We start from the raw sequence: 25,922 nt of genomic DNA on the forward strand, positions 1-25,922 counted from the left end.
GGTCTGAATACCTGTCCTTATACTATATATCTTGTTGTAAATAAAAAAAGTAAAACATATGCGTATCAGCTTTGCAGGTGGTAGGTAAAAGGGGAGTGGCCATTAAATGACTGGTGAAACATCGTGAAGAAAGGTCTGTAGCCTATGCCAGTGGCCGGCCGAAGGATTTACACAGCGGATCATAAATTGAGCGGGCGTGAGGCGAACTAATAATATTGTATATAATTTTTGCACTTTCAATATGCATGGTGTAGAAATCGCTTTTAAATGAGTGCTCGCGCTGTTTACTTTTACTTTCGATTTTGCGATAACACACACTCTGTGTAAAGGGAGCAGCACATCTTATAATAGATATTTGTCAGTGAGTACAAGATTGCAGCAAATCCTCCAGTCTATTTTTGTCAACTCTCTTTACTTTCAACCCATGATCATTCAAATCTTAAGGTCATTGTACACTGAGTCCGATTTTCGTATGCGTTTTTTTTTTTTTTAGTTTTCTCATATTCGCCATCCTTATCAAAATGCTTATTATGGATGCGAAAATGCAGAAAATCAAACAGGATCCGAATTTTTTTTATGACGGACGAAAGTTTCAGAGGCAGTGTGTAAACTCGATTAACATAACCTGTATTTTTTTTTTTCTTTTAACGTGCAAAAATCTCGTACGAAAATTTCGTACTCATGTGTGCAATGACATTAACTCCAGCAGCTCGTGTTGGATGCAGGGTTGGAAAGTCCGCATTTTTCCCCACAGATTTGGTCTACTTTTAAACTGTTGCTATGGGTTGATTTCCCCCAGTTATTTAAAGGTTTTAAATATTGCAGAAATTAAATTTCAATAAAAAATTTTTTTTGTTTTGTTGTACACTGTTAAGTAAGATCTTTAGGTTTTTTGCAAAATAAATATGTTGAGAATGCATAATACTCTCCCATGTCTCTTTTTAGGTTACCTACCATTTACTTAATATATTATAAAAAATATTAACTTTATTCACATACTAAAGGGACAGGACAGGATACTCCTCCCAAAATGTACCAAAAAAAGTAATACCGTGATATTATACCGCCACCGTTCAAAAGATGAAAAATACCGTGATATTAATTTTAGGTCATATCGGCCACCCCTAATATAAACACAATTTTGACTTTGTTTTCCCAGAATTGTGAGTTTATGTTTCGTAAGTCTGACTTTATAATGCGCAATTGTGAAAATTAAGTAAGAATTGTGACAAAAGTGCAATTCTGAGAAATTAATTCAGAATTGTGAGATATGAACTTGCAATTGCAAGTTATATTGTCTAATTTTGCCTCACAATGTCTCACAATTCTGACTTGACTCGCAATTGTGTCTTAGTCTGAATTGTGAGATATAAACCGGCAATTCTGACTTTTTTTCTCAGAGTTCCTTGATATAAACTCACAATTGCGAGTTATTGTGAGTTTACTCGCAAATGAATGTTTTTCAGTCCTCATTCATTTTCTCGCAAATACAAGTTTACAACTCGCAATCCTAATTTTTTTTAATGCAATTCTTACTATTTTCTCAGAATTATGCGATATCAAACTGCAATTGCGAATTATAAAGTCCAATTTTAATGGGCAAAAAGACTGATATGTTCTCAGAATTGCAAGTTTATATCTTACAATTCTGACTTAACTCCCAATTGCTTGTTATAAAGTCAGAATTATGTGAAAAAGTCACAATAGTGAGATATAATCTCACAATTCTGAGGGAAAAAAGTCAGAATTGTGACTATGTTTGTGAGTTGTATTTGCAATTGCGAGAAAAAAATCTGAATTGTGAGTTCATATCTTGCAATTCTGACCTTCTAACTCACAATTGCAAGTTTATATTAAGCAAGTATGAAAAAAAGTCAGAATTGAGAGATCTAAACTCACAAGAATCACAAGAATCAGAATTGTGAGTTTATATCTTGCTATTCTGACTTTATAACTCACAGTGGCATACAGGTTGTATATAAACCACTTGTTGAAACTTTTCATGGTGTTTTTCAGTCCTCATTCATTTTCATCATATTAAGTATAATTCACTTTTGTATTGCGTGAGTCAGGTTTGAAATGACATGAGAGTAAGTGAAAACAGAATTTGCCTTTTCGGGGTCAACTATGCAGCTAACGGTTGTTTTTATGAAGTGATGCTCTTTTGTTCATTCTCTAATGACTGAATCATTGAAGAAAAAACAGCAAGAGTTTTTCAAAGACCGTGTTTGCCAGACACTCTCATTCCATTCCCTGCGTCAGAACCAATGAAAGGGCTTAAATTAAGTCTTTTGTTCTGTGGTAACTGAGTGCTTGTTAGATTCCATCATCGTCCTGTCTGAGCAACACATCTTTCTCCGTCATCACAGAGGCCACATTTCTGTTTTTAACATGATGCTGTTCATACACATTCTTTTGTTAGCTGCGCCGTCATCGCTGTTTCCATGATGTGGCTTGATTTGGAGCCAAAGAACAGCTGAAGGTCCAGGTGTGCTGGTAGTGGGTGGGCTTCAACAATGGCATCACTGCAGGAGCGTTGTCTTAAATTACTAATGTAGGTAGTAAATAAAAACCACAAATATAATCTTGCGGGGTAGAAGCAGAGACAAACTCTGAATCTGTGTATCAGCTTTCAGAAGATGTGGAGAAATAAGTATTACAGTTTCTAACCACGCTCTTAAAAGGAAAAGTGCTTCACGATCCCATAGAAGAACCCTTTTTATCTGAATGGTTCCATAAAGAACCATTTAACATCTGAGGAACCTTTCTGTTTCACAAAAGGTTCTTTCTGGCAAAAGGACATTCTTTAGATTATAAAAAGGTAAGAAAGAGATGGTTCTTTGTGGAACCAAAAATGGTTCTTCTATGGCATCGCTGTGAAGAACCTTTTAAAGCACCTTTGTTTTTAAGAGTGCATATGGAGATGTTTGTGTCACAGGTGTCTTTTCCGAGAAGCTGCAGTGCTAGAGGTGAACTCAAAATATTTAGAGCTCCTTAAGGATGATAAAGGGACGTTTTAAAGGGAGAGGCTTACAAGGTCGATAGAGGGCTCATAAATTGTCATTATGCCTCCTTAACTCAAAGAATGTTTTATGGTGAAGTGGAAAAGTGTTTCCAACCTTAAAGGGATAGATCCCTCCCAAAAATGAGGTCTGTGATCATTTACTCACCCTCATGTCTTTCCATGCGATTAAAGCAAAGTGACAAGGATTTATTACCTTTGTAAAATAACTTTTCCGTTTTCATTTAAGTTGTAGTTTAAGTTTTAGTAATTTTGTTGTGCTTTTTGTCTTTTTTTTTTCTTCATTATTTTAGTACTGAAATACGTTAAATTTAAATTTAAAATTTATTTCAGTTAGTTACCAAAACAATATATATATTTTTTTTAGTTAAGTTTAAGTTTTCACTTTTTAAAATTTTTATTATTTCAGCTTTATTTAAATATCAGTAAGCTTTAATAGTCTTTAATAGTTTTAGTTGTTAGTATTAATAACAACACTGAATGGTATGGAAGCCCGTTTCTGCCACTGAATAAAAAAAAATTGTAATACTTTTTACCTTACAATTGTGACTTTTTTTCTATGGGCAAAATTCAGAATTGCGAGATATAAACTCACAATTCTGACTATTTTTCCTCACAATTCTGACTTTATAACAAGAAATTGGGGGTTAAGACAGAATTGTGAGATGTAAACTCGCAATTCAAAGAACATATCAGTCTTTTTGCCCTCTCAAAATTGGACTTTATAACTTACAATAGCAAGTTTATATCTCATAATTCTGAGAAAAAAGTTAGAATTGTGCATTTATATCTGACTTTATTACTTGCAGGTGTGAGTTTATATCATGCAAATCTGAGAAAAAAAGTCAGAATTGTGCATTTTATTCTCGCAATTCTAAGTTTATTACTTTGCAATTCTGACTATTTCTTGCAATTGTTAGTTTATATAACGCAATACTAAGAAAAAAACGAAATTGTGTCTTTATATTTTGCAATTCTGACTTTATTACTTGCAATTGTGAGTTTGTATCACATAATACTGAGAAAAAAGTCAAAATTGTGTCTTTATATCTTGCAGATCTGAAAAAAAGTCAGAATTGTGCATTTATATCTTTACAATTCTGACTTTATTACTCACAATTATGAGTTTATATCACGTAATACTCAGAAAAAAGGTCAAAATTGTGTCTTTATATCTCGCAGTTCTGAGAAAAAAAGTCAGAATTATCTTACAATTCTGAATTTATTACTCACTATTATGAGTTTATATCACATAATACTGAGAAAAATGTCAAAATTGTGTCTTTATATCTTATATTTTCTCAGAATTGCGAGTTTATATCTGGCAATTCTGACTATTTCTCGCAAATTAACAAGCAATACTGAAGAAAAAAAAGTCAAAATTGTGAGATAAAGTTTTTTATTCAGTGGCGGAAGCAGGCTTCTATAGAATAGCCCCTTGTCACTATTCACTTTCATTGTATGGAAATTAACATTCTGCTATAATTTTCTTCTTTTGTGTGTCACAAAGGTAAAAAAGCTGTACCATATTTAAAAAGACATGAGGGTGAAAAAAATAGTTATTTCTTTTAGCCTTGTTGAATAGGATAGTCTCTTAATCTTTCTGCTTATGAAGTCTGGATAGGGCTGGGCTTGATACAGTGATTGGCAAAAGTATTCAGACCCTTAATCAGATCCTACATTAAAATTTAGGTCAGAAAGCCCCCTAGTCTAAGATTTAAAATTACGGTTTATTGTGTAACAATGATTTGAATAATACTTTGAAAGAAATTGAGTGAAAGTTAAAAATTAGTCATAATAAAAAGGCTCTTTATAACTGAAGGAGCCATATCTTGTCTCTCATGATCACGTTTGTTGCAAAGCATTACTGAAGGTCTTCAGGTTCAGGTGTACGCTAAAGTTCTGTGCCTTTCTTCTAACTTCTAATACCGATGCAGAACTGGGTTGCTTCTGACCCAGAATCTGTGCTGGTGGAACTCATTGCTGACGTCTCCCTGGAGTGTCAGCGCCGGCTGTTCTAGTTCTTCAAAATAAGGCCATTTTCGGAGCTTTCACTCCGAGCATCTGCGACACAAGTTGTTGAGAATTAGGACTTTGAAGGACAAGGTGCTTGGCATTCTAGTCCATTAAAAAAAAAAAATCCAACGTGTTTGCATGTTTTCCGAAGGCCTGTTTAATGTTTTTGTCAAATCCTGCTTTTGTTTAATCCACTTCCCTCCACAATGTGGTTCAGTTCTTTTCTAATTAAATGAACATAAGTGAAATCTTGTGATCCACTTGTGCGTTTCGGACTTCTTGCTTTCTACCCAATGACAAGTAATGACCTATTTTCCTCAGTCTCTAAACAGCACTGCGCTCAGCAGAAATCAAGAGGAAAGGCATTGCTAACACTGCGTCCAGATGCAATGGGCTACATCGATAACACATTGAAATGCAGTTTAGAGGTTTGGTTTCAACCAGTTTAATCAGTTTGGGTAGCCCCGCCCACAGTGGAATCTTATTGGTCCCAAATCCTGCTCAAAATAAAATAAAATAAAATAAAATATATATTTTTTCTTTGTACTTCTAGTAGTTTTGTGGCATAGAGAAAACAATGAAAGCCCACGCTTGGTTTTGTATGGAAGATAATAATATAAACTCGCAATTCTGAGAAATAATCACAACTGCGTGATATAAATTTGCGATTCTGACAAATAAAGTGACAATTGCGTGATGTGCAATTGGGTAATTCTGTGTCAACTCAACCAGGTCCTTTTTTTTGCTAATAATTGCTAATATTTATTCTGAAGAAAGATGCAAGATAAGACATTTATAGTGACATGTATAGTGTTGAAAGCCAAAATATTAAATGTCATAGATGAATATTTACTGAGTAATTCACTATTTTGTAGAGTCGGGTCAAAATGGCAATTTTCACCTTAGATTCAGAGTCAAGTTACAGGGGGTTAAAATGACTTCAGAAAGATGGCAGCATCATTATCTTATTTTTACAAAGAGATTGGTAGTTCTATAAGTAAAATCTGTTTACTTTAGCAATCTTAGTTGCATTATGTGCCAATGGTGACCATTCAAAAATGGGGAAACAGCACTTTCTTTAACTTTTTCTCCAAATTTTGCATGCCTGTAACTCAAGACGTATTTATGATATGCTCTTTTAGATATTGGGTCTTGACAAACTTTCCTTTTGGCATCTTCATTTTTAATTCCCTATGAGATTTGGTTCCAGAGATATTAAAATTTCTAGAATTTGAGTCGGGGAAGTTTTTGAAATTTGTTTGATTTGACATGGAATGACCCAATTGTGAGTTATAACGTCAGAATTCCGAGATAAAAACTCGCAATTCTGAGAAATAAAGTTAGAATTCCAAGATAAAAACTCTCATTTCTGAGAAATAAAGTCACAATTCCGAGATGAAAACTTGCAATTGTGAGTTATAAAGTCAGAATTCCAAGATAAAAACGTACAATTCTGAGAAATAAAATCAGAATTCCGAGATAAAAACTTGCAATTCTGAGAAATAAAGTCACAATTCTGTGATTAAAAACTCACAATTCTGAGAAATAAAGACAAAATTCCGAGATACAAAACTTACAATTCTGAGAAATAAAATCAGAATTCCGAGATAAAAACTTGCAATTCTGAGAAATAAAGTCAGAATTCCAATATAAAATCTTACAATTCTGAGAAATAAAGTCACAATTCTGTGATGATAACTCACAATTCTGAGAAATAAAGTCAATTCCGAGATACAAAACTTAAATAAAGTCACCAATCGCATGATATAAACTCAGCTCTGAGAAACAAATTCTGAATTTTGTGTCTAGCTGGGCTGGTACAATTCCGAGATAAACTTGCAATTGTGAGTTCTAAAGTCAGAATTCCGAGATAAAAACTCGCAATTGTGAGTTATATAGTCAGAATTCCGAGATAAACTTGCAATTGTGAGTTATAAAGTCAGAATTCCAAGATAAAAACGTACAATTCTGAGAAATAAAATCAGAATTCCGAGATAAAAACTTGCAATTCTGAGAAATAAAGTCAGAATTCCAAGATAAAATCTTACAATTCTGAGAAATAAAATCAGAATTCCGAGATAAAAACTTGCAATTCTGAGAAATAAAGTCAGAATTCCAAGATAAAATCTTACAATTCTGAGAAATAAAGTCACAATTCTGTGATTAAAAACTCACAATTCTGAGAAATAAAGACAAAATTCCGAGATACAAAACTTACAATTCTGAGAAATAAACTCACAATTCCGAGATAAAAACTCACAATTCTGAGAAATAAAGTCAAAATTCCGAGATACAAAACTTACAATTCTGAGAAATAAAGTCACCAATCGCATGATATAAACTCAGCTCTGAGAAATAAATTCTGAATTTTGTGTCTAGCTGGGCTGGTACAATTCCGAGATAAACTTGCAATTGTGAGTTCTAAAGTCAGAATTCCGAGATAAAAACTCGCAATTGTAAGTTATATAGTCAGAATTCCGAGATAAACTTGCAATTGTGAGTTATAAAGTCAGAATTCCGAGATAAACTTGCAATTGTGAGTTATAAAGTCAGAATTCCGAGATAAAAACTCGCAATTGTAAGTTATATAGTCAGAATTCCGAGATAAACTCGCAGTTGTAAGTTATATAGTCAGAATTCCGAGATAAAAACTCGCAATTGTAAGTTATATAGTCAGAATTCCGAGATAAACTCGCAATTGTAAGTTATATAGTCAGAATTCCGAGATAAACTCGCAATTGTAAGTTATATAGTCAGAATTCCGAGATAAACTCGCAATTGTAAGTTATATAGTCAGAATTCCGAGATAAACTTGCAATTGTGAGTTATAAAGTCAGAATTCCGAGATAAAAACTCGCAATTGTAAGTTATATAGTCAGAATTCCGAGATAAACTTGCAATTGTGAGTTATATAGTCAGAATTCCGAGATAAACTTGCAATTGTGAGTTATAAAGTCAGAATTCCAAGATAAAAACTTGCAATTCTGAGAAATAAAGTCAGAATTCCAAGATATAAACTCGCAATTGTAAGTTATATAGTCAGAATTCCAAGATAAAAACTCGCAATTGTAAGTTATATAGTCAGAATTCCGAGATAAACTCGCAATTGTAAGTTATATAGTCAGAATTCCGAGATAAACTCACAATTGTAAGTTATATAGTCAGAATTCCGAGATAAACTCGCAATTGTAAGTTATATAGTCAGAATTCCGAGATAAACTCGCAATTGTAAGTTATATAGTCAGAATTCCGAGATAAACTCGCAATTGTAAGTTATATAGTCAGAATTCCGAGATAAACTCGCAATTGTAAGTTATATAGTCAGAATTCCGAGATAAACTCTCAATTGTAAGTTATATAGTCAGAATTCCGAGATAAACTCGCAATTGTAAGTTATATAGTCAGAATTCCGAGATAAACTCGAAATTGTAAGTTATATAGTCAGAATTCCGAGATAAACTCGAAATTGTAAGTTATATAGTCAGAATTCCGAGATAAACTCTCAATTGTAAGTTATATAGTCAGAATTCCGAGATAAACTCTCAATTGTAAGTTATATAGTCAGAATTCCGAGATAAACTCGCAATTGTAAGTTATATAGTCAGATTTCCGAGATAAACTTGCAATTGTGAGTTATAAAGTCAGAATTCCAAGATATAAACTCGCAATTCTGAGAAATAAAGTCACCAATCGCATGATATAAACTCAGCTCTGAGAAATAAAGTCTGAATTTTGTGTCTAGCTGGGCTGGTACTAATACAGTGTGCTTAATGAACAGGGTGGAGATGGTTGAAACCTGTACAAACAGTTCTGCCTCTAATTAAGTGAATCCATATTCAGAATGAGCAGTTACTGTAAGTTGAAGTAAGTTTTCAGTGCTTCACTTTTGCTGGCCCCACTATATTGGTTTGACTAAGACTCTTCTAAAGACCTTGGCTTGCACACTTGGCTTTGTGCGGCAGGCCTGGTCTGGTTCAGGGGGAGCAGGCAGGGATTATGTGTGTTACGGCATGACCTGCTTTGCTTCGTGTTTTAAGGCGCATACCTATAAGACAACAAAATGTCCTGCTTCTCGCAAACAGACAAACAGGTCATCTTGTTCAGGCATGTTTAAATGGCAAAGGAAGATCCCCTCCTGCTGTGCTTTGCTCTTCAGCCAAGTTCAGTCCAGCGGTCCCGTTTAGGAGGAGGTCTTGTATGAGCTGTTTTGCCTTTAGAGGAGTACAAAAAATGCCAGATTTAGTTCCACCTTAACTTACTCTAGCTTTTCTATTCTTTTTGCATTCTATTTATTTGTTTTCTTTTTATTTATTATATAATTAACAAAAAAGGCTTCTAACACTAGCTTGTTCTATTCTTTTTCTATTTGATCTGTTTTCTATTTATTATATAATTAACCAAAAAAACAACAACTTTGCTACATGTACTGCTAACTGAGACTTGTCAAAGCACTTCCGTATCATTGCTCCTTTGTGCAATGATTTTGATTGCTTTGGATAAAAACATTAGCTAAATGACTAAATGTATATGTAAATATAAAATGTTTTACTTATAGATAATTTACTTTTTTTTTTTTAATTCCAAAATTTTTGAAAATGTTTGAAGGATTGCTTTAAAAATTTTATTTCTAAATTTTTTATTTCTTTTATTTTAAAAATATTTTATATTAAAGCTATTTTATTTTTTATGTAGGTGCATTTTATTTTATTTAAAGGTAATTTAATTTTGTTTAATTTTTTTTATTTAATTCCAAAATTGTTAAACCGTTTAAAGAATTGCTTTAAAATTATTTTAGGAATATTTAATTTTATGTTTATTTTATTTCATTTAAAGATAATTTAATTTAGTTTGATTTTTGAAATTTAATTCCAAAATTGTTGAAAATGTTTGAAAAGGATTGTTTTAAAATGTTATTTAGTTTAATTTTATTTTGCTTTTGGAATATTTTAGGAATATTTTATTTTTGAATTTATGTATTTTTTTATATTTTGGATGCAGTTTATTTTATTTAAAAACAATAAAATTTGGTATTTGGTAAATCTGGTATTTGAAATTAAATTAAACAGTTGTTGAAAAATATTTAAAGAATTACTTTAAAATTTTTATTTTATTTTATTGTAGAAATATTTTATTTTAGGAATATATATATATATATATATATATATATATATATATATATATATATATTCCAAAATTGTTAAAAATGTTTAAAGAATTTCCTTAAAATTGTATTTTTATTTTATTTTAAGATTTTTTTTTTTTTTTCAATTTAGGTGCATTTTATTTTCATTTAAAGATAATTTAATTTAGTTTGATTTTTGAAACTTAATTCATTAAATATTTTTTTGAATAGTAAAATATTTCTAAAATAAAATATTAATAAAATACTCCCATATTTTAGGAATATTTTATTTTAGAAATTTTTTATTTTGGATGCATTTTATTTTAATTCAAAGAAAATTTTATTCAGTTAGATTTTTTTTTATTGCAAAATTGTTAAACATATTTTAAGAATTGCTTTTCAATTTTATTTTATTTTATTTTATTTTAGGAATATTTTAATTTTTTATTTTGGATGCAATTTTTTTTATTCAAGGAAAATTTAATTTTATTTCAGGAATATATATATTTTTTTATTCCTGAAAATTAATATATATATAAATTTATATATATTTTTTTTTAATTTTAGGTGCATTTCATTTTATATAAAGGTATTTACATTTTTTTTGTTTAATTAAATTCCAAAATTGTTGAAAAATGTTCAAAGAATTGTATAAAAAATTATTTTATTTTAGGAATATTTTATTATTATTTTTTATATTTAGGTATATTTTATTTACAGATTATTGAATTTTTTTATTTTGAAATTTTATTCCAAAATAGTTGAAAATGTTTATTTTATTTTAGGAAAACATACATATACATTTTTTAAGTGCATTTTATGTTATATAAAGATAATTCATTCAAAATGTGTAACACTGCAAAAAGCAATTCTTTAAACTATGTTCATCTTAGCCAACCAAACCGTTCACAGTAGCATTAGCCTATCTTCTTGTATGTTCAACAGAATTAAAAAAAACTCATAAAGATTTGTAACTCTTACGCGGGTGAGTAAATGATGACAGAGTTTAAATTTTGAGATGAACTATCCCTTTAAACCACCAGTGCCAGACCTGTTTCTTTACCTTTGTTTGTGCGCAACACTGTGAGGCATAAATGATTAAGTCACTCCGTACTCTCACTAACATCACATGACATTTTTTGACCGTAAACAGCTGAAGATAGCTTGTCTTACTCAGCAGGCGGGTGTTGCATCTGGATTGTTTACTTGCCTCACCTAAGTTTAACACCACACCTGTTAATATATCATTTACTAATTGTTATTGTGTCACATTCACCTAATAATTTGTGTGTGTCAGAGGTGTGTGTTTGAGTTACCGGTGTGCAGCCGAGCAGGTTTTAAACACGTAAGAGGATTTAACCGGATTTAGCAACTCTTTGTGAGTCAGCAGTGGCCAATATGTCTGGGTTAGTTTCCTTTCTCCCAACACTCACATGGTTGTTTCTATACCTCACTATGTTTCGCATGTGGGTCTAGTTTGACACAGGAAATGCAAGTGCTAATGGACTTCCCGCCACATCCATTCAAACCTACTGGATGTTTCAGGCCTTATAAAAAATGCAAGGCAGCGTTGGGAATACTGCTGCTGATGTTTCACATGGACGGCTGTCGTAACGTGATCGCGCCATGCCGCATAGCAGAATGAGAAACCTCTGATCCCGGCCTTTTATTGGCTCTTAGCGAACTGGATAACGCAGCATGACTGAGACTTTAGCAGGCCGTTCCCAGCACGAGAACATCAGGGCGCGCGAGATTACTGCGGTAAGGTTTCACCGTCTAAAAGAACTGCACACATCTGGGATCAACAAGTTAAAGCAGAGTTGTTAACCTTCAGATTCCAGTAATCTGGCGTAAGCACGATTCCAGCTTTCACAACAGCTGCAGTGCAGAGAAGAGTTCAAAAGATCCATCATTTGGCGCCATTTGAGGTCTTTTGAACGTTCATTACATGGCACTGTTCTTAAGTTAGACTTTAACTTGTTCTGGTGTTTTTAGTTTTTTTCTTTAACAGGACCCATGGGCGATTTAGAGTAATGATGATAATGCCAACTGCTCTCCAGATAGCAGAAACAAGCTTGGGTCAACCTCATTGCCTTGGAATGTGCATTGGAAAATGCCTGTCCCTTGTAAACCTAGGAGACCAGAGCTTAGAGAGCTGCTCACTGTCTAAATAGACAACCGCCGTCGAACGGCCAAAAATACTTACACATACTTGGTTTTGTGTACAGTGCATGAATATGATCTATACGTGCTACATCCATCATGTCGACTTTGTCATGTGACCTATCAGTATTAGTTGCGTCACTTCAAGGAGTAGTACACTTTCAGAACTAAAATGTACAGATAATGTGCTCACCCCCTTGTCGTCCAAGATTTTCATGTCTTTCTTTCTTCAGTCGTAAGGAAATTTTGTTTTTTGAGTAAAACATTTCAGGATTTCTCTCTATATAGACGTCTTCTATGGTGCCCTTGAGTTTGAACTTCCAAAATGCAGCTTTAAAGGGCTCTAAACGATCACAGCCGAGGAAAAAAAAGATGGGTTGTTTTCTAAAAAATATAAAAATGTATATACTTTTTAACCTCAAATTTTCGTCTTGTCTAGCTCGGTAAGACGAGCGTTTGAGATAGGGCTGGGCGATATGGCAAAAATGTAATCTCGATAATTTTTTCCCATATTGAACGATAACGATATATATTTTCGATATAAGCTGTTGATGTTGCCAGCTTTAAAATAGTATCCCAACAATGACTAAAGCCACAAAAATTAAAGGATTCATTAAATTACATTTTTAAGAATAGTTTTTTTTAACAAAAGCAGATTACAGATTTGGTCTTAAAAATTAAAATAACTCACTAAAATAAATGAAAAAAATAAATAAAAGTTGTGACAGAGTATGGTAAATGAGAGTAAATGTACAAAATGTAAACATAAAATTATTGTAAAAACATAATTTGTAACACATTTATGTATTTCTTTATTATTTATTATTTCTTTATTATTTATTATTTATTATCTTTATTATTTATTTCTCTATTATAGGTTGAGCTATTTAAATTAGAGGCAACCACTGCATTTTGAAACAATCTACAGTATAAATATAAAAAAATTACGACACAGCTCTTTCTTAATCGTATTAAGTGCAGACAATTCTGCCATAATCAAAGTAGGCTACTCTCTCATTATTCGAAGTGCAAATAGAGACGGAATATTTCAAGCATGATACAGAGCTATAGACATACACAACCTATTATAGTCTACATTCTGATAACAGCCTAGATATGTCATTTAGCCTAATTTGCGCGCATTGCGGAGTCACTCTCTAAACAAGGGGGATTAAAATTGCTTTTGAATGCGCGTGCGTTTTTTGCTTTCGGTTTCAGTTTTAACAATCGCGCCAAACTCTCAGCTGAGCTGAGCTGAGAGTCACTTTTCAGATAGACAAACCACTTACGGAATTCGTGCTACCTTTTTTTGTCGACAACTTCAACATCTTTGGATAATAACTCGAGTTAGTTTCTCTTTCGTCGCTGCTTCCACTCTCTTTTTTTGTGCGGTAGGAAATGAACTTTGTACTTTGATGTGCACACGCACGCTGCACGCTGATTGGCCTCTGTCGCATATTTCTGCTGTGTGATTGGCTCTTAGATTAATCCATATCGAGCAAAAAATGTCTAGAGTTTATCATCGTTATTAACATAAATTTTTATCGCGATTCGATATGATATCGTTTATCGGCCCAGCCCTAGTTTGAGATTAAAATGTATATAAGTTGTAAATGTTTTTTTTGAAAATAACAGATCGTTTCGCTAGATAAGACCCTTCTTCCTCTGCTGGGATCGCCCTTTGAAGGTGCATTTAAACTGCATTTTGGAAGTTCACTATATGGAGAGAAATCCTGAAATGTTTTCCTCAAAAAACATAATTTCTTTGAGTGAAGAAAGAAAGGCATGCACATCTTGGATGGCAATGGGGTGAGTACATTATCTGTAAACTTTGGTTCTGGAAGTGAACTACTCCTTTAAGTGTTCATGTAAAATCTAATTTGTATACTTTAAGCTTTAAGGCATAGTTCACCCAAACATGAAAATTCTGTCATTAATTGCTCACCCTCATGCCATCCCAAACCTGTAAGACCTTCGTTCATCTTCGGAACACAAATTAAGATATTTTTGATGAAATCCAAGAGCTGCATAGATAGCAACACAACTGACACGTTCACTGCCCAGAAAGGTAGTAAGGACATCGTTAAAATAGTCCATGTGACAGCAGTGGTTGAACGATATACCAGTAATAAAAAGGTATCGTGATACGGTATGATTCTGCATTTTACTAGTACCGGTACTTTAAGAATGCATTTTGATAACAGCCATATTAACACTTTTTATATAGGGCCCTATGATTACTGAAAAGTGGAAAATGCGGACGGAATCGCAGGAACCAGTCATAAAAGTGGAATTTACTGTATAATGCAGAATATCACGGTATCCTGCATGTTCTGTGCATCTCTGTGTGAATGAATGGCCATTTACTACACACATAATGAAGAGCATGTGACAGTGTTTTCAGTCTTTGCCGCTTCAATATTTGAGTGCATGAACACACACATAATCTCTAGAACTGCGCTGAGAGTCACTTCATGAGCATTTTACTGTTGCTTTTGAGAAAAACCTTTGTCATATTATATACAAACAGAAACATATTGGTCTTCCCAGCGGCCTTTCAAACTAAAAGTTTGGTTTAATTTGACCAAAATATTACTTAGGCCTAATGCAATGATAGTACTACTATACTAATAAAAATATGTAGGAAATATTTACCAGAAAAATTATTTACCAGAATTTATTTACAAGAAAATTGTAAATACACAAGACAGTATTTCTGAAAAAAAAAGAAAGAAATAATATAATAATTAATTATTTGTAAAATCTCATAAATGTTTATAAATTTATTAGACGTGTGTTTGATTATTAATATTTAATGAAACTATTAAAATGGAATCCAGAAAATTAATGGAAAACAGATTCACAGAATGTGATTAAAATAAAACTGAAAAACGTATTTTATATGGCCTTGAAAATGTAACTTTAGTTAAACTTTTATAAAATTGCTGTTAAATTGTGTAAGTTTCATTATTTCAATTAATTAGACATGTTTTTTGAGTAATATTTTTTAATGTAACCATTAAAATAGGGTGTAGAAAAAATGAAAACGGAAAAAAACGAAGCCAGAAAAATGAAAGCGGAAAATTTGGAATAATCGCAGAAAATGTACTCTATGACCAACAATAGTTTATGATTCTTACATATTTTGTTCAACAAAACAAAATATGTCTCTACAAATGAATAAAACTTGGTACCTATGACGACTTTTTTGACCCATTTAGCCACTTATTAACAACCACCTTTTCCAGAACACGTAAAAGCTTTAAAATATCACGAGTGGAGTATCATATTTTATTACATGTGGTTTATTTTATGTCGTAAAATAATCCTTGGAATATATCTTGAGCTTGTGGTAAAGGGTCTTGTGTTTAAAATGAAGTTTTTTGGGTGAACGTGTTAGTTGCATTGCTGTCTATGCAGTGTCAGAAAGCTCTCGGATTTCATCAAAAATATCTTAATTTGTGCTCAGTCAGAAGATGAGCAAAGATCTTACAGATTTGGAACGACATGAGGGTGAGTAATTATTGGCAGAGTTTTCATTTTTGGGTGAACTAAGCCTTTAATAACAGATGCTAGTTCAGAAATGTATCCATTCAGAATGATAGAATCCAAAATGCAAAAGTCCTAACTTGTTTCTAGGTTTAATGAGTCATTCCTGCGGCACTCTTTTGAAAAGATGAAAGATCGACATACATCAATACCACATACTGAACAGATTGTACTTCTGCCAGTGCTTGATATTCCTCTCAGATTAAGAATGGTGTGTACTCTGACTAAAGTCTGTGGTAGCTCAATTTTAAAACTATTCCCTTGTTCTGGTGAGTGAGAGTGACGCTTTTTTCTGAGTTCTAGTGGTATGTGGGACTGGAGGACAGAAGATTACAGGACTGTGAGTGATCGAGAACGGCACGTGAGAAGCCGATCTGATGATACCACGGGTAATTAGAAGCTTGATGAGGATGGGTAAAGCCCTTCTCCAAGCGTTTAATTTGCGATATGAAGGGGTCTCAAAGCAGGGAGAACTGAATCTGTGGTTTCTGTGGAAATAGCACATCTTAAATTTGCCATGTGGCTGCTATGTGTGAGAGTAAATTGGTGAGCTAAAACAGCAACATCCCATGCACATGTTTTCTTAGAGTTTAGATATAGCAGAAATGTTTTCATAATGACTTTTGCAACAATAAATAGATATTTAATAAAAGCCACATGCTAAAAGTTAACATTGACGGCACAAAACAGTTAAGTCATAGGATTTTTGAAAAGGTTGTTAAAAACATGTTACTTGAAATAAAATAAATGTTAACTACAACTTAAAGGGATAGATCACCCAAAAATGAAAATTAACCCATTATTTAATCACACTCAAGCCATCCTAGGTGTATTTGACTTTCTTCTTTAGATGAATACAATTGTAGTTTTATTAAAAAATGTCCTGGCTCTTCCAAGCTTTATAATGGCAGTGAATGGGTGTTGAGATTTTGAAGTCCAATAAAGTGCATCTGTTCATCATAAAAAGTACTCCACATGGCTCCAGGGGTTAATAAAGGCCTTCTGAAGGGAATTGATCCGTTTGTGAAAGAAAAATATTCTTTTTTAAAACTTTATGAAATGTTGGAGGTTTTTGGTATAAGCCAGGATGAGGTTTTCCTTGCTGTAAATAAAACTTGGTTCTTGCGAGACTAGCATATTCCCACTTTTTATGATGGATGGATGCACTTTATTGACCATTCAGTGTATTATATATATTAGTTTTTCATTTTAGTTTTTTAGTTATTTCATGTTTATTAGCGTTTTTAATACATTTTGTTAACAAAAAATGTAAAATGTTTTTTAATTTAAATTTATTATAAATTAATCTTTAAAAACTGTAATAATTTGAAAACACTTAAAATTCTTAAAATTAAAACCCATTTGTTAGTGCTATTGTAATATTATGTGAATACTATTATAGTTTTTATTAATGTTATTATTACATTTTTTGACTACATTTTTTACTCGCAAATAAAAAAAGTCAGAATGGTGAGATGCAAAGTCGCAATTGCAAGGTTTTGCATCTGATGTATTTGATTTTATATCTCGCAATTCTGACTTTATTTCTTGCAATTGTGAGATTATATCCCACAATTCTGGAAAAAATTTAAGAATTGCTAGTTTATATGATGCAATTCGGAGAAAAAAAGTCAGAATTGCGAGATGTGAACTCGCAATTGCGAGAAAAAAATCTCACAATTCTGACTTTTTTTCTCACAATTCTGACCTTTTTTTCTTGCAAATGCTAGTTTATATCTCTTAATTTTGACTTTTATTTCTCACAAATGAGAGCTTATATCTCGCAATTCTGACTTTATTTCTCGCAATTGTGTTTATATCCCGCAATTCTAACTTTATATCTAGCAATTCGGATTTTATAACTCGCAATTGTGCGTATATCTCACAGTTCTGAGAAAAAAAATCTGAATTGTAAGTTTGTATGATGCAATTTTGAGAACAAAAGTCAGAATTGCGAGATGTAAACTCGCAATTGCAAGGAAAAAAATCTCACAATTCTGACCTTTCTTTGCAATTCTGACTTTTTTCTCACAAATGAGATTGTATAGTAAATTCTGACTTTTTTCTCGCAATTCTGACTTTTTTTTCTTGCAAATGCGAGTTTATATCTCTCAGTTTTGATTTTTTTTTCTTACGAATGAGAGTTTTTATCTCACAATTCTGACTTTATTTCTCACAATTGTTTATATCCCGCAATTCTAAGAAAAAAAAAATCTGAATTGTAAGTTTGTATGATGCAATTTTGAGAACAAAAGTCAGAATTGTGAGATATAAACTTGCAACTGCGAGAAAAAAGTCTGAATTGTAAGATAAAAAGTCACACTTACCTTTTTTTTATTCAGTGGCAGAAATGGCCTTCCATACAATTCTCAATTTTTTTCTTGCAAATGTAAGTTTGTATATGAGAGTTTGTAGAGTGAATTCTGACTTTTTTCTCGCAATTCTGGCTGTTTTTTTTTTTTGACATTGCGAGTTGACAGTATGACAGTTAGTGGAAGCTAGAAATTTTGGTTTATAAAGTTTTAAATATAGATATTTTTCTTACACAAACGTATCGATTCACTTCAGAATATTAACCCTTAAAGCCACGTAGAGCACTTTTTATGATGGATGGATGCACTTTATTGGACTTCAAAATCTCAACAGCCATTCACTTCCATTATAAATCTTAGAAGAGCTAGGACATTTTTTTAATATAGCTCAGATTGTATTCGTCTGAAAGTCATGTACACTTAGGATGGCTTGAGGATGAGTAAATCATGGGGTAATTGTAATTTTTGGGTGAACTATCCCTTTAAACTTTTTTTTTTTCAGCTAGTTGCCAAAGAAACATGTTGTAAAATTATTCTATAATAAAAAATGTAATAGTATTTCAATGATACTAAAAAAACGCTGAATATTTCCATGTTGCAAATAGCCCTCGTTTAGCCATTTGTTTCGCATTTTCATTTCACATTTGGTGTGAATAGCCCTTTATCTGCAACCAGATTTAAATGGTTTTACCACCTTATGAAGTATATTACTCCCAGAGGTCACAAGGGATTACCAGACAGAGTTTGTGCACAGCACCATCAGATAACTTTGATTCAGCTCACTTACAGGCGGAAACAACTCCATAAAAGAGAAACAGAACAAGTCCTCTGTGTCTGCACAGCTGCGGCCCAGACGTGGCATTGTGCTGCAGGCGCGCGGGGTGTTCGGGAGATGTCTATCTCTGAGAGAGGAGATTGAGATCTCGTTCTGGCTTTGACGGCACGTCTCCGAGCTTGTTCGGCAGCAGATTTGGCAGAACATGCCGCAGATTTTGGCAGCCAGTTGTGCGTTGTAGGAACTGAGCTAAATGATCCATTTCAATGCACTAAGTAGGCCATGGTGCACGTTACTATTTTTAGTTTTCTACCTGTCAAAGTGTCTAGTGAACCTTTCTGAAGGTGTTCCAGCACTCTACATGGACGTCAATTCAATTGCCCACAGCTTTTTAAATCTAGATCGCAATAGAAACCTGCCTGTGTCTGGGAGATATTTTCAATAGGGCACAGATTATACTGAATCATACGCTTATTTTTTTTTTTTTTTTTATGAGCTACAACGTCATCATCACTTGTCTGTGTGAGACAGCAATCCAGCTGTTGTTTGAGGTAATCATGATGATGTGTTTTGTGGTCATTGAATACAGTGTCGTCGACCATGTCGGTCTCATGAAATGTATTGTGAAGTGGTTCTGCAACCAGAGCCGCCCCAGGGCGGAGGCCTCGCCCTCATCATAACACGCGGATAGGGCTTGGAGGCATGACCAGACCTGCGAATGCATCAAGTACAAGTTGCCCTTCTTTTAGTTGGCTGATTTAAGCAGATTTCCAAACAAATCCATTTCATAGCCACAATAAGAGATCATAATAATCTGAAGTAGCTTAAAACTGGCAGCTTTCTACTTATTTCAGTGGCCTCAATGACCTTATAGTTGTCTATAAAATAATTTTCATTTGTAGTTGGTATGCACAATATAATGTACCATATTGGTTATTAGACATTTTTTATATTATATTTTAATTTTAGTTTTTTTGTAATTTTATATTTATTAGAATTTTTAATGCATTTTAACTTAAAACTAAAAACTTTTACATTTTTCATACATTTTTTTTATAAATTAATCTTTAAAAACTGTAATAATTTGAAAACACTGTTAAAAATCTTAAAATGAAAACCCATTTCTTAGTGCTATTGTAATATTATGTGTATACTATTATAGTTTTTATCAATATTTCGAAATATTTCAAATGCAAGCTTGTTTCTTGAAATTTTTACTTTTTCTTGCAAATGCGAGTTTATATTTCACAATTCAGACTTATTTTTATTGCAAATGCGAGTTTATCTCACAATTCTGACTTTTTTCTTGTAATTCTGACTTTTTTCTTGCAATTCTGACTTTTTTATTGCAAATGCAAGCTTGTTTCTTGAAATTTTTACTTTTTTCCTTCAAATGCAGGTTTATATTTTGCAATTCTGACTTATTTTTATTGCAAATGCGAGTTTATCTCACAATTCTGAATTTTTTCTTGTAATTCTGACTTTTTTTCTCGCAAATGCAAGTTTGCATCTCACAATTCTGACTTTTTTCTCGCAAATGCAAGTTTGCATCTCACAATTCTGACTTTTCCTGCAATTCTGACTTTTTTCTTCCAAATGCAAGCTTGTTTCTTGAAATTTTTACTTTTTTCCTTCAAATGCGAGTTTATATGTCGCAATTCTGACTTATTTTTTTTGCAAATGCGAGTTTATCTCACAATTCTGACTTTTTTATTGCAAATGCAAGCTTGTTTCTTGAAATTTTTACTTTTTTCCTTCAAATGCAGGTTTATATTTTGCAATTCTGACTTATTTTTATTGCAAATGCGAGTTTATCTCACAATTCTGAATTTTTTCTTGTAATTCTGACTTTTTTCTCGCAAATGCAAGTTTGCATCTCACAATTCTGACTTTTTTCTCGCAAATGCAAGTTTGCATCTCACAATTCTGACTTTTTTCTCGCAAATGCAAGTTTGCATCTCACAATTCTGACTTTTCTCGCAAATGCAAGCTTGCATCTTACAATTCTGACTTATTTTCCTGCAATTCTGAATTTTTTCTTGCAATTCTGACTTTTTTCTTGCAAATGCAAGCTTGTTTCTTGAAATTTGTACTTTTTTCCTTCAAATGCGAGTTTATATTTCGCAATTCTGACTTATTTTTTATTGCAAATGCGAGTTTATCTCACAATTCTGACTTCTTTTCCTTCAATTTTTTTCTCAAGAGTTTTTTTCTTGCAATTCTGACGTTTTTCTTGCAATTTTGACTTTTCTCGCAATTCTGACTTTTTTCTTGCAATTCTGACTTTTTCTCGCAAATGCAAGTTTGTATCGCAATTCTGACTTTTTTTATTGCGGATGTGAGTTTGTATCTTGCAAATAGGACTTTTCTCACAATTCTGACTTTTTCTCAAAATTGCACGTTTTTTAATCTTGCAATTCAGATATTTTCATGCAATTCTGACTTTTTTCTCCCAATTCTGACTTTTTTCATGCAAATACAAGTTTGTATCTCACTATTCTGACTTTTTTCTTGCAATTCTGACTTTTCCTGCAAATGCGAGATTGCATGTTGCAGTTTTTCTCCCAAATGTGAGTTCATGTCTAATTTTTATTTTTTTGTCGTAAATGCAGCTTGTTTCTCGCAATTCTGACTTTTTATCTCTCAAATGTGAGCTTTTGTCTTGCAGTTGTTATTTTTATTGCAAATTGTATCTTGCAATTCTGACTTTTTTCTTGCAATTCGGACTTTTCTCGCAATGCAGTCTTTTTCTTGCAAATGCACGTTTTTTTATCTTGCAGTTGTTATTTTTATTGCAAGTGCGAGTTTGTATCTTTCAATTCTGACTTTTTTCGTGCAATTCTGACTTTTCTTGCAAATGCGAGTTTGTATGTTGCGTTTTTTCCCGTAAATGTGAGTTTGTCTCAATTTTTTTTCTCATAAATGCAGGTTGTATCTTGCAATTCTGACTTTTTATCTCACAAATGTGAGTTTTTTTTTTGTCTTGCAGTTGTTATTTTTATTACAAATTGTATCTTGCAATTCTGACTTTTTCTCACATTTCTTCTTTTTATTGCAAATGTGAGTTTGTATTTTGAAATTCTGACTTTTTTTCAAATGTAAGTTTGTGTACACACACTTGCATAAATGCAGTGCATACATGTGATGTCTACATTCAGTTGTGGCATTTACTGTAAAGATTTCATTATATCTGTACCAATCAGACATTTTTAACATTGACTAGTCCCTAGATATTTGTATTGACCAAAATCGTATTAGTTTGCAATCATAATCGTTTCATCTTAAAACATCAACTGGCCAAAATATCTATATCGCTTCCACATCAAAGATCTTCACCCTGCTTCCCAACCCTATTAGCTTCCAGCCTAAGAGCCCACCATCTTCTCTTCATAGCCATAAGCTTTCTTCCAGTCTCTCTCGTGGCTGTTCCAATGGGAATGGGGCTCGTCTGTTTTTGCAGCTGCTGGCAGTGCTTATGAGAAGGAAGCAGATGCCTGTCATGTTACCTTGTGGTTGAATAAACAGGTGAACTGAGTTTTGCTGTTAGCATATTCCTTACACATTGTCAGTTATTAACCAAGCCTTATGAAGTGGAAAATAAACACGAGAGTAAAAGCTTGCCGGAGGGACCAAATGCGATCGTATACAGTAGGCTGTCTACACTTCCGAAGCCATGGACCTCTGTGAGGACATACGTGTGTTTGTTTATACATTCCAGGCTACAACTGTATGTCGTTCTGAACTTCTAGAGACTGCTGTCATGCTTAACTACCATAAACACAGTACTAGGACAGACAGGAAGAGCAAACGCTCTTAATTATCAGTTGATTGACAACTAGCACACTTGTTCCACTGTGTTCAGGCTGTCATCGGTTGATTACCGAGGGTCGGCAGAGGTTGTGGGTACTTTCAGACAAGCTTTCCACAAGCTCCACGGGAGGGTAGCTTCAGTGTTTTGTTCCCTGGGCTCCACAGTTAGTATGTATGCAGCTGCCACATGGTCTCCTGCGCCGAAAACCAACAATAGATATTACACCCCCTATCATCAGATTTTGCTCCATTTGCCATTTAATCCATTAATCCAATTTTCTGCTGCTTAAGAAAGAAAATTGTTGAAACTTGTTAGCATTAAACTGCAAAGTAAGACCATTTGTCCAGTCAAAGATGGACGCTGGACACTGTGAGGTTCAGAAAACTTAAATGCAAGGAGAGAAATTTGATCTGAGGGAAAATGTGAAATAAAGGATCACCATAAAATGGTTCTGTGTTGACATATTTTTGTGTTGACACAGGAAATTGTTATGAAGTCAGAATTGCAAGATATAAACTCGCAATTCTTTTTTTTTCTTGCAAATATGAGTTTGTATCTTACAATTCTGACTTTTTATCTTGCAATTGTGAGTTTACATCCTGAAATTTCTTTTTTTCTCAAACTTGTTATAAACTCACAATTACGCGATAAAAAAAAAGTCAGAATTGTGAGATATTAACTAGCAATTCTGACTTTTTTTTTTGACAATTTCCGAGTTTGTTTTATATGTCCGAATTTATATCTTGCAGTTCAGACTTTTTTCTCACAATTCTTTCTTTGTTTCTGGCAATTCTGAGTTTATAGCTCACAATTCTGACTTTCTTAAAATTCTGAGTTTGTATCTCGCAATTCTGGCATTTTTTCTCTCAATTCCTAGTTTATATCTTACAATTCTGACTTTTTTTCTCGCAATTCCGACTTTTTGTCTTGCAAATCTGAGATTATATCTTTCAATTCTGACTTTCTTGCAATTCTGACATTTTTTTTCTTACAATTCCGAGTTTATAACTCAGAATTCAGATTTTTTTTCTTGCAATTCCGACCTTTTTGTCTTGCAATTCTGAGTTTATATCTCGCAATTCTGCCTTTTTTTTTCTCGCAATTCCAAGTTTATATCTTGCAATTCTGACTTTTTTTTTTCTCGCAATTCTTTTTTTCTCGCAATTACGAGTTTATATCTCGCAACTCTTAGTTTATATCTCACAATCCTGATTTTTTTTCTTGGAATTCTGACTTTTTTTCTCACAATTCTGACTTTTTGTCTCGCAATTCCAATGTTTATTTCTCGCAATTCAAATTTTTTTCTTGCAATTCTGAGTTTATCTCTCGCAATTCTGACTTTGCTCACAATTCTGACTTATTTTCTTAGCCAACTGGCCATTGTGAGTTTTAAAGTCTAAATCTGAGGGTGAAAAAAGAAAAAAAATTGGAATTCTGAGGAATTAAATCAGAATTGTGAAATAAAACATCACAATTACCTTTGTTTATTTTTTGTTCAGTGGCAGAAACAGGCTTCCATAAAATAATACCTTCATAAAGCTATATATTTTACCCAATGCCTAGTACTCCACAGCCTAGGAAACCACTAATGCTAGTCAGTGGCAGGTGGTATTAGGGGGAGGGGATATTGTCCTTCTAGCTTTTTATTGAACAAACATTTTTCCATACAAGTTGGTCTGTATTTTGGGTCTCTTTCTCCACAAGAGATTAATTGATTGATCATGTGCTTCTTTTTTTCTCTAATGGGATTTTTTTTTTGTTCAGCTCTCTGTAGTCACATCTGCTAACATACTCTGTACAAAAGACTTAAGAAGATGTTTAGCCTGCTAAAACCACAGATTCATTGACTCTTTCGGTCTGTCTTAAGCAGCCCCCAACACAAACACACACATACACACACGTTAACTTTGGTATCTAAATGGGGGCATTCCATAGACTCTAAAATCTGAGCTAAACAGAAAACTTTCTGATTTTCTAGAATATCTACACATTTTTATTTTTATAAATGAGGATATTCCAAAAGAAGATTTTGCCACTTCTAAGTCGCTAAAATATGGTACACACATGCAAAAACACACAAATAGCAGTGAACACACACACCTGGGTTGTCCATTTCACAGCCCTTCTCTAAACAAACTGTAAACAGTGCTGCAGCAGAACACAAGCAGAGAGAATGAGGGGTGGAAAGAAGAGCAGTGGGCGGAGTCTAGCTCTGCCTGTATCCTATGAGAGACCTGGGTGTTGAAAAGAGGCGTGGCTTGTCGATAGTAACATCTGTGCCTGTGTCCTCAGAGAGAGAGAGAGAGAGAGAGAGAGAGAGGAAAAGACAAGGGGGTGGTGAAGCATTTGTATGAGATGGGCTATTGAGATGTGTGTTTACCGGTCAGCCGAGAAGGATCGCTCACGCCGGCTCTCGGATATGGAAGGATTCTAGGACTAATCTACAGCACGTTCATGTTCAGAATGACTGAAGTGACATTCTTGTATTCAGAAGCCTTTTAGAGAAGATCCTATGCGCTTCTGGAGCCTGTTTCCTCATGAGGGATGTAACATTAAACGGACCGTAAGCGAAGGCATAAAGGGTAAGTTAACACAAGCAAAGGCTTTTCAGTCTCATGACAGTCTGAATTAACATTTTTCCTGTGTTGTTCTTTAGCTGTGACGGCAGCTGAGCTGTTTTAATAGCTCGTAAAGCCTTGAAGGGCAGGTGTGCGTTCTCTCGCTGAGCGCTGTGGACGTGTGCGGCTCTGCAGTGCTAGCAATATGGTTGGTGTGACAAGACATGCGGCTTTCCTTTAATCATCTGAAATAATAAACATGAGTTTTAAAAGGTTGCAGGCATCTATTTTAATATGACTAGACTGGATGAGCAAAGAAGTCTTTGAAATCAGTTTTTGGTTGCATTTAACGTTACTCTCATGGGATGTGCTGAAAGGAGAACAAGTTGTTTGGTTGCCTTACTCCGGCATGAGTGATCATTTTCACATTATCGTTCATGCTCTAAGCTGATGGTCTTTCAGTTGAAAATGTTGCTGTCACATCTGTTTCAAGACCTACCCCACCCTCAGAGGTACAGTATCTGGGTTAAGATCGAGGCAGTTATGGTTTCAAAGCAGCTTCTCAAGCGTCCTTTATTTCACCTTTTTATTCCT

General features: G+C 33.4%; 2 protein-coding genes across 3 annotated transcripts in view; both read left to right on the forward strand.

The window, feature by feature from the left end:
* The window catches only part of LOC141283355 (disheveled-associated activator of morphogenesis 1-like), a 79,148-nt gene that overhangs the window by 15,866 nt on the left and 37,360 nt on the right, over positions 1-25,922 (forward strand). The window lies entirely within an intron of this gene.
* The window catches only part of LOC141348388 (disheveled-associated activator of morphogenesis 1-like), a 106,434-nt gene continuing 105,585 nt past the window's right edge, over positions 25,074-25,922 (forward strand). For both annotated transcript variants that reach the window (XM_073852699.1, XM_073852700.1), the window contains exon 1: positions 25,074-25,352. The gene's annotated coding sequence lies outside the window, so the exon portion shown is untranslated. The remainder of the gene's footprint in view (positions 25,353-25,922) is intronic.

The sequence above is a fragment of the Garra rufa genome, chromosome 13 (assembly GCF_049309525.1).
Source record: "Garra rufa chromosome 13, GarRuf1.0, whole genome shotgun sequence".
Classification (NCBI taxonomy): Eukaryota; Metazoa; Chordata; class Actinopteri; order Cypriniformes; family Cyprinidae; genus Garra; species Garra rufa.